General features: G+C 39.6%; 1 long non-coding RNA gene across 3 annotated transcripts in view; it reads left to right on the forward strand.

Annotated features, from left to right (window-relative positions):
* The window catches only part of LOC116441046, a 66,744-nt gene that overhangs the window by 1,641 nt on the left and 55,499 nt on the right, over positions 1–9,604 (forward strand). For 2 of the 3 annotated variants that reach the window (XR_004238857.1, XR_004238858.1), the window contains exons 1-2: positions 515–602; positions 2,336–2,435. This is a non-coding gene — a long non-coding RNA (uncharacterized LOC116441046). Of the gene's footprint in view, positions 1–514; positions 603–2,335; positions 2,436–9,604 lie in introns of those variants that run through there. The other variant, XR_004238859.1, reaches the window with a different exon arrangement.

Below are 9,604 nucleotides of genomic sequence, written 5' to 3' on the forward strand. Positions count from 1 at the left end.
GACTGGAAGTTCCTACTTTACCATATCCAAGGATCACTCAAATTTGCATTTATATCAAATATGACTTGGATTTAGGTTCTCTGTAGATATTTTACAATGATTATCAGTTTCCTTGCAGCACCAGAAAAAAATCACCTATAACTGCACATAACCTATTTTTAAATCAAAAATTGTCTTGATACTACAAAATGCCCCTACAGATACTTGTATAATCAGATTTTCCCTTTAAAAAGGTGAGCAGTCAAGACATCTGTTAAGAGCAGCTCATTTTCTTAGCTGTTATGTGGAACTTCTTTGCTACAAGACCTTTGCAATAGGCTTCCTTCAGTTCCTGATGTCTCTTTCTCTTTACTTAGTTACAGCCAGCCTGTCAGAGTTCAAGGAGCTTTTGGATGATACTTTTACATATGGTTTACTCCTAGGTAATGGTGCAAGGAGGAGGGAGTTGGACCTGTTCATCCTTATGGAGCCTTTCCAATTTGAGACATTCCATGATTCTACTATTACATTTAACTACACTGCTGTGAGTGTGCTGTTCCCTGTTGATGTTGAAATGTCTTGGATGCTTCTGGAAACTGTGCCCTCCAGAGGATGCCAGACAGGTCTGTTATTGGACAAATTGCAAATCGTGAAATCATAGGATCATGGAACCATTTAAGTTGGAAAAAGACACTTCAGATCAAGTCTAACCATTACCTTAACTCTACTAAGTCCACCGATAAACCATATCCCTACATACCACAATTACACTTTTTTGAATGCTTCCAGGGATGGTGACTCCACTGCTTCCCTGGACAGCCTGTTCCAATGCCTTTGGAACTGATCACTCCTTCAGTTAGGGAATTCTTCCTTTATCCAGTCTAAGTCTCCCCTGGTGCTTGAGGCCATTTCCTCTCATCCTGTCGCTTGTTACCTGGGAGAAGAGGCAGACCCCTACCTTGCTACACATCCTCCTTTCAGGCAGCTGTAGAGAGTGACAAGGTCTCCCCTGAGCCTCCTCTTCTACAGGTTAAACACCCCCATCTCCCTCAGCTGCTCCTCACAGGACTTGTGCTCCAGACCCTTCACCAGCCTTGTTGCCCTTCTCTGGACTTTTTCCAGCACCTCAACTTTTTCCGCCCCTCACTTCTTGTCGTGAGGGGCCCAGAACTGGACACCGCACTCGAGGTGAGGCCTCACCAGTGCTGAGTACAGGGGGACAATCACTGCCCCAGTCCTGCTGGCCACACTACTGCTGATACACGCCAGGATGCCACTGGCCTGCCTTCTTGGCCACCTGAGCATACACTGGATCATGCTTAGCTGCTGTCAACCAGCATCCCCAGGTCCTTTTCCCCCAGGCATCTTTCCAACCACTCTTCCCCAAATGTGTAATGCTGCAAGCAGTTGTTGTGACCCAAGTGCAGTACCCAGCACTTGACCTTGTTGAACTGCATACTATCGCCCTTGGCCCATTGATCCAGCCTGTCCAGATCCCTCTGTGGAGCTTAGACTCCTTTCTTAGTTTGTGCTTTTTATTTGTTTGTTTGCTTGATTGTATTTCTTGTTTTTATATAACTACATAGAGGGATGGCAACAAAGAATGCCATGTCAAGGAATTGCTTGCACTTAAGGCAAACCTTTCACTTGCTTCATTGCAATTCTTATTTATTGAAATAAATAGGATTTTAAGCTGTTTTGTACTTGTCTCCTAACAAGACCAACAGCATACACTGCTAGAACAAAACTTGGTGATTTGGGGCACAAAAGTAGTGTACCTCTTGATAAACACAAGGAGTAGTCCTCAGAGCACTGTAAAAGGATGGGAGGAGACAAAAGAGAAGGAGATGAAATATTACACTGAATCAGCTTTGAGGAGGAAACTTGGGACAATGATAATAAATTACAGAATATTATGCAGTGAGTCACAAATGCAGATTTTATTAGTGTGCCGAAAAGGAGCAGTGACAAATGAGACTCCACGTTAGGCTGGGTGACTAGTTCTGTCTCTCCTTGTTTCATGGTTTCATGCACTGGACCCTGTGCTATGCATGTGCTGTAACATTTTCTAAGTATAAGTGAAATACACATAGGTTGATATGATGCAGAAGACAATTTTGTGACACTGCTGGTACCTAGCAAAGACGAGATATTGTTCGCTATTTGGAAATATTTTCTGCATTTTCTCATTGTCTGATTCTGACAGTGATCTCTGTATGAACACAAGCAGTTGAGTAATTAGATTTCTCTGCTTTCAATAGACTATTTATAAAGACATTCATTATCATTCATTATCTACTTTTAAAAATAATTTTGATAATACAAGAAAACTTGCATTAATTATTTCCTTTTCTAGGGATTTTCTGACCAGCTGAGATCCAGATGGAATTTCACATCAAAGAGACACTGAAGGAGACAAAGGATAGATGTTCTGCCCATGCCTATCTAAAATAACAGTGAGTAGGTTTTCAAGAGTTGCTCCTCCAGATGCTCTATCGTACATGGGTAGTGAAGGATAAAGAAATCCACCTGATCCACACAGTCTGGATTTTTCTCAGCATTTGCTCAAATACTAAGATTTTGCTCTCCTCCTTTCAGCCTCCTTCCCTTCAGACCATAGGTGAGCAACCCTCTGTCCCCTGCCTGGGCTGTGCCAGCGGAGGGCAGTCTAGCACTGCTTTTGCCAGATCAGACCTTGTCCGGGTTTTTTCCTGGCGGGGGGGAACAAAGTGCTTGAAACCAGCTGAGTAACACTGTTTCACCCAGATGCTGCTGCCAGATTTCTCAGCAATTTCTGCATTTTTCCTTTCTGCACACTTCAGAAATTGCTTTCAGTGATTAAGGCCCACACCACATGTAAATATGTGAGCAATCATAAAGTGTTCTGGATGGTCGGCTGAAGTTTAAGGTGCCTTATAGGTCTCTGCACATAGCCACCCTTCCAAGTATCTTAACTATTGGCAAAGCCTACACCAGTGGGACAAATTTGCTTTCCCTCTGGCTTACTGTATAGGGGAAAGGGAAGGAGAAAGGGAAAGGGAAAGGGAAAGGGAAAGGAAGCATTTTAACAGGCTGTGATAAGCTGTGCTGCATAAAAATGCATTGTTGGGTACTCACAAATGCAACCTGTCTGCCAGTAGGAAAGGCTCCTGTTTAATTTTAATTTTAGACATTCAAGAATCATGCATTATGTGAATTTACCAGAATGTATATAATTACTGTGTAAAAAGGAAGTCAGAATCACTGATGTGAGGAGCCAACTTCTGATTTCTTGGGGAAGTTTGGAGCCAACTGCCATGACAAGGCAAGTAGGCAGATTGCTGTGGAGTTTTATTCCTAATGTGTCAAAGTAATATCAAGATTAGGTTAATCCTTACAAATCATCCACTTTGAAATGGCTTTTGCATTTACATCTAGGGTTGTTAGAGCTTCTCTTTGGGCCTGCCTCACTATATCTAGTTGCTTGAGTCAGTGCTGCTCAAATTAGTTAGGAAAATCCTGAGCCCTGGCTTCTTGGAACAGTATGACTGTTTGGTTTAGTCTAGATATCAAAGTCCCACAATAAACATCTCGTTTGTGAATTAAAGTTACCATCTTTTAATGAAACCATTGAAGAATGAATTAATTAAATGCATTGCAGATACACTCATTTCTACTGGTAGCAGAAATATTTACTAACTGGACCATTAACTCTGGACAGAGAGACAAGTTTTTGATAACTGCTGTATCATAAATTTTCAAGTACTTATGAACTGGAACTTGCTTTACATCAAGAAACAGTTCTCTATTTTTCTGGCAACAGAAGGGCATTGCACAACCTACTCTGTAAGCAAGCAAGATATTAAGTAATTTTACAAGAAGGAAACTTGCAAAGAAAGAACCTTCAGATAACATGGAGACAAGCACTGTTACACTTTGCTGCTTACTCTTATTTTACACCATAATAAAGTATATTGTGCTGAGAATGTGAATGCTTTAACAACCTCTGAAGTTTGTACACTACTACAACTTGGAAGTCCTACTATCTAATTTAGAAAAGTACTTTATTATACATTTGCACTGAAGTCGTGATATGTTCTGTATCCTTAATGCCACAAAGTATCAGAGTGCTCCTTTCAAGTTAGTAATGCATACCACAGTCAAGCCGATCTGACAGACTGACCCCAGAACTGGCTAATCTGCATGAACTGCCATTCAGATTGCAAAGGTGACACAGTTCCCATCTCTGACCTATTGCTGACTTTCTGTGAGGTCAGTCACTGGATACTAAGGTTGAAAAGTTTGAGTGTTTGCTAGGGCCACACAATCCAGTAACTGAAATGGATATGGCAATTCATATGTCTGCTTTTGATGACTTACTAAAAAAATGCTTCTCCTGTATTTGTTCCACAGGAAGATCCCATTTGATCTTCTATGAGTTACTTTCTCTGGGCTGAGGGGTAGTTCATATTGATTACATGATACAGTACCTGATCAGTAGGCTGTGTTTATCTTTCTATGCAAACAAAACTTGTCATACATTTGATGGCGTCAAAATACAGATAGTTGTTGTATGTGAGTCAGTAAAAATCTAATTGTCTAGCAGTTGGCTGTGATCATGGCATTAGAAACATACCAAAACAGGTCAGCTAACAATGTGACCTGTTACTTTTTTTCCTCATCCCATTGATGGTTGAAGGTATCAGAAATATGAGAAGGCTACACTTATTATACATGAACCATTTGACAGCTATTGAGGATGCCATCACCTACATTGTGAGATAAATCCCTGATGAACTAAGCGACCTTGAAGAAATCCCACTAGGCAACTGCTGTATCTCCAGAGATGCTGTGGAAATTCTAGGTAAAAATAATAATAGTAAGTTCACAAGTGGAATATGTGTGTTTTGAAAATGAATACATAATTGTGTAACAGAAAACCACAAATCAAATTGGATGTATTTAAGAGGTGATTCAAAAACAGCAACAGGCAATTCATTACAGACAGATATAAAGAGCTGTAGCTGGGAATGAGTCGTCATTTTCATTAATAGAAATGGAGATTTACCTGTGTAACAGATTAAGAATTGAGGCTCTTCTGTGAAAGACTGAAAAAACTGTACTATGGCAAAAAACATGTGGTGGTGAGTCCTGAAAAACAAGTCTGTGTTCAGCCTCAGCAGGACTATTGAGAAAGGTATAGAGAAGTTGAGAGAGGAGAGCTAGAGGATAATAAAATGTGACCTAAGAAAAATAGTTTAGTTTTGTTTTGCTTGAGAGAGAAGTCTGAAAAAGAGCTTTCCCAGTGGACATCCAATCTCTCATATTTGAGAAATGCTTTTCTCCATAACCACAAATTGACTCAGCAGCTTGAGGATTATTTGGATCTCCTTGTTGGCAAGTAAGACCGGAGTGAAAATAGTATCATGTCCTCTTCTGGAAGAAACAAGTCAAAAGAAATTAAGGGAGAGCTGACCTTGCATTAGCCTCAGATCTGGCAACCTGTAACAGATTTCAAAGACTGTTCACTTTAACTGTGTGCTTTTTATGAGCTCATTTTTATTAGCTTTCCCTGTAGTTAGGTTCCTTCAAAGGCATGATCCCAATTCAGCAAAGAGCTGAATTCAGTGAAAATGTGTAAGTTATCTGTATTGACAAAATCTGACATAGTATAATTTTTTTTTCCCCAAGCAGAAAAATCCTGTATCAAGTATATAAACCCAAAACTGAATAAAGCTGAATAAAATAGAAAAATTGATTTAAAATCGCTAGGGTGCATTTGTAAAAATAGACACATGGATTTTTGTAGTAAATACTTACTTTCAATTTTGACATAGAACAGAGATTTCAACATAATATGGTAAAGAAGACATTCTCATCAACATTTAAGAATTTCAATCTTTTCAATTTCTTAGTTGCTTAGCAGAGCAACTTTGTGCTTCAAAGCTCTCTTTCAGATTGGTCAAAATGTGAAGAGTAACCAAGCTCTTGGTAACCCTTGCATCTCTCTTCTGACAGCTGTATTTGGTTTCTTTCCCTCCTACTTCCTCCGCAGACTGTACTTCTCACCCAAGACTGCAGTTAATGTTGTTTACAGCAGAAACAATGAAAAGTTAGAAAGACCATCTTTATTCTGTGTATTCTTTTGTTTACTCTTTACCACTGTCACCTGATCCTGCAGATCGAGGCAAATCCCTTGCCCTCCAGAGCTTTATTCTGTAAGAAAATACAAGTAGAAAAACACACTCTGTGTTTTCTGGTGGATATTGAGTTGCAGCATACCGAGTGGTTTTGTCTTGAGATGTATAAATCCACTCTGACAGTTAAGACATATGATACAAATCCAAAAAGCTCTATTAGGCCTCCTAATTAATGCACAAGGATGTGGACAGATGTTTGAAACAATCAACATATCTTCAAAGGACTTCATTTTCCATTTAAAGGCAGTGGCAAAAACTCATATCTAGAAAGCTGCTGACAGAATAGTTAATGACTATAGGTGAACCTGAAGAAGAAAGTGTGCACAATCCAGGCAGGGAGCCTTGTAAGAGCAAAATCCTGGACAGACAGTGGTAAAATTCAGTCCTGAAGCTTGAATGGAGATGGATTATCCTTTTCTTTCTTTTTTGTTTTCTTTTGTTTTGTTGTTTTTGTTGGTTTTGGGGTTTGTTTTTTTTTGAGGATGATTGCAATTAAGGGACCCTGGGGAGAAAGTCAGGGAGCAAACCAGTGGCTCTGACATGCTGCAGAGAAATGAGAATGAACAAGTATTTCCTTTTAATCCAGGTACCTGTGCAGGTTTGTTGCCAGTTGGCATCTCAGACATAATAGGACCAAGCTGGAAATGTGAGCTACAGAGCAGTCAAATTTTGGTGAGACGGAGAAAGAAAATAAGAGCCAGATGAGGGCTTATGTCTCACGCTATGCCAAAAGCCAAAGAACTGTGTGAGCACTGAGGCAATCTATGTCCTAGAGCTAAAAATGGGTATGTACAGTTTTTTGGTAGAGAAAAGGAAAGAAGAGAACTGAAAAACATGTCCTTGAAGTCACAAAAATGAGCAAATAATGCTGTTCAGATAGCTGGGGAGAAATCTATACAATTTTGATTTGACAGTGTTATCAAATAGAACTGCTGGCTTCACTTGTTTTTAGCCTTTTGTGCTGTTCAGCCATATTGTCCCAGTCTGAAGACCTTCTGTGTTCTATGGAAAAATTGACAAAACCATGATTTAATCATTGTAATTAAAGGACTATTCTCTTCTTCCTAACACGTTATGTTGTCTCTCATCCCAGAGTGTCATGTTTCCAGAGGGAGCACATTGCAATGACAGCCTTTTGCCCTTCCTTTGTGCTGATGCAGGTAAATACTATAGTGCATAGCAGTAGAATACCAGGCACTGGAAATGTGGAATATTATGTTGTATAGAGAACTGGAGTGTGTTCCATGTCTTGTAAAATCAGAAACAAGTGCCATTAACTCCAGTCCTTGGAGGAATCCTTTACTTATGATAAATAGTGGAAAAGTCTTTCTTAGAACTGTTGAGAGGAGGGGAAAAAGCAGATGAAGAACAGTGTTTTAAACACTTTCAAAAATGGGTAAGTGAGCCTTTGGAAGACAGTTCTAAAGAGTAGTCAATTGTAGCCTGTGGATAGTCTCAATCCTATAAGAAAAAAAGCGTAAGACCAGATCCCAGTTTTTCCATGGTGGAATCAGTGAATAAGCTTACATTACATAAACCAGCACATTTCAGTGCTTCTCTAAAATATTTTAAAGTGAAAAATTAACCATCAGTGTCCACCCCTCCATCCTCCATAAAGCAAAGGTGCCTGAGACATATACAGCTAATTTTTCAGATTTTTTCAGTTGCTTTCCCCAGTTTTCCTCCACAGTATCTTGCAACCACATTCTTTTCTATTTTGTATATGCTTGTAGTAAGCACAGTAGTGCTGCCTGCAAACATGAACAATTTTAGGTTTGTTTTTACAGTCTATCCCCTTCCTTCCTAAAGATCTGATGATTAACAAGCTGAGTTATAACATATTCACAGCTTAAGGATAAAAAGATGCTGATGAGATACTTAAAATATCAAAACACAGACATGTAGAAAGCAGGAAACTGCACCCTACAAAAGAACATTGTTTGTTGCTACAATATGGTATAGTGTGCTACAATACGGTATGCTTTCAATGATTTATGAACGATCATTTAATCTGCCTTCTCAGCCCTCTGGACCTGAATTAGCCTCTTGATAGCTCTGATTAGCTTGGCCCCCTTCAGTCATATAATGCTGGTTTTGCTTGTAGATAAGCAGCTTTTGGTTCGTTGTATTTGGACTCTTTCCCACAAGTGGTATAAATGTGTCCTTAATGCTTCTTACAAGTTTGTTAATAAGATTAGAAGGATGATTGTAATATTTGTTGATTACTATCCAGTATACTGCTAATCCATTAGCAGTGAGGAAAGGGAAGTGCACAGCATGGATTTGAACATAAATCTCAAACAGTAGCACTTGTTAACTTTCAGCAGCTTATGTATTTTACTGTGCTCATTGCTAATTAAAATTCTTACACGGAAAGCTTGCTTCACCCTAGGCTTGACCTGCCTCATATGACGCACTGAGGTGGCAGGTTCCTTGACTTAGGGTAGTTTGGGCATGTGACAAGTATTCTCTGATCACCTTCCTTGTTGTGAGGCTCTAAGAACTAGCTAGCACGCAAGAAGTGTATTAGCGTCCTTACTGTGTTAGTTCTCCTGTGTGAAAACCTACTGGGAACCAATAGGAGGGAAATAAGGTTGGGACTATTTCTAACCTTCACATCTGGCATTTATATTTGTTCGTCTGCACTCATTTTCCTTTTCTTTTTTAACTTTGCTCCTTTCTCCTCCCTCTCCTTTTTTTTTTTTTTCTGTGAATCTTCCCTGACATCCTTCTTTTAAAAACAAAGAGATTTTTAACAAAATGTATTCAACTAGATTTTCATGGGGATATTGGAATGGTCAGACTGCTTTTGTGGGAGCTGCAACTGCTCAAATTCTTTCAAGACTGAGGCCTCAAAAATTAGCTTGAGATCTGGACCAACTGGTACTACCTGCCACAAGGCAAAAACGTAACAACAGTAATAGGTTTGTTAGTATTAAAACTCAATTCTGAACTGAATATCCCAGTGTCCAGAGAGAAATTGCAGTGATCTGGAGACATTTGCAGAAACTTAGCTACTCCTAGTCCTTCTTCAAGGCACACAAAGGTCTCAGAAGCTTTACTCACATTCCCTTAAGTTCTCTACTCAATAGTACCCCAGACCACTTCCAATTGAAGGTTTGAAGGTAGGAATGTGGAGCACACCTGACTCCCTGCAGCCAGTAGCAATAGTGCCTTACTGGGAAATTCTAGAAGCTCAGGCACTGAAGGTAAGAGGGTATGTCAGCTGACACATAATCCTAAAAAAGGCCTAAACAACGCCTATTCTGAACTATATATTAGAAGATGAGTGTGAGATTGCATGACTGCAATCAAAACCTTTTCCAGTATGACATGAAAAGAAGTAAGGGTGACTAGGAGATTTCTTCCTCAGGCTCTAGGACAAAACCAGTATTTCATTAAAGCCACAGCCTGGAAGACAAGTGAGTATGCCAATATCCCCCAGC

This window comes from Corvus moneduloides, chromosome 3, assembly GCF_009650955.1.
Source record: "Corvus moneduloides isolate bCorMon1 chromosome 3, bCorMon1.pri, whole genome shotgun sequence".
Lineage (NCBI taxonomy): Eukaryota > Metazoa > Chordata > Aves > Passeriformes > Corvidae > Corvus > Corvus moneduloides.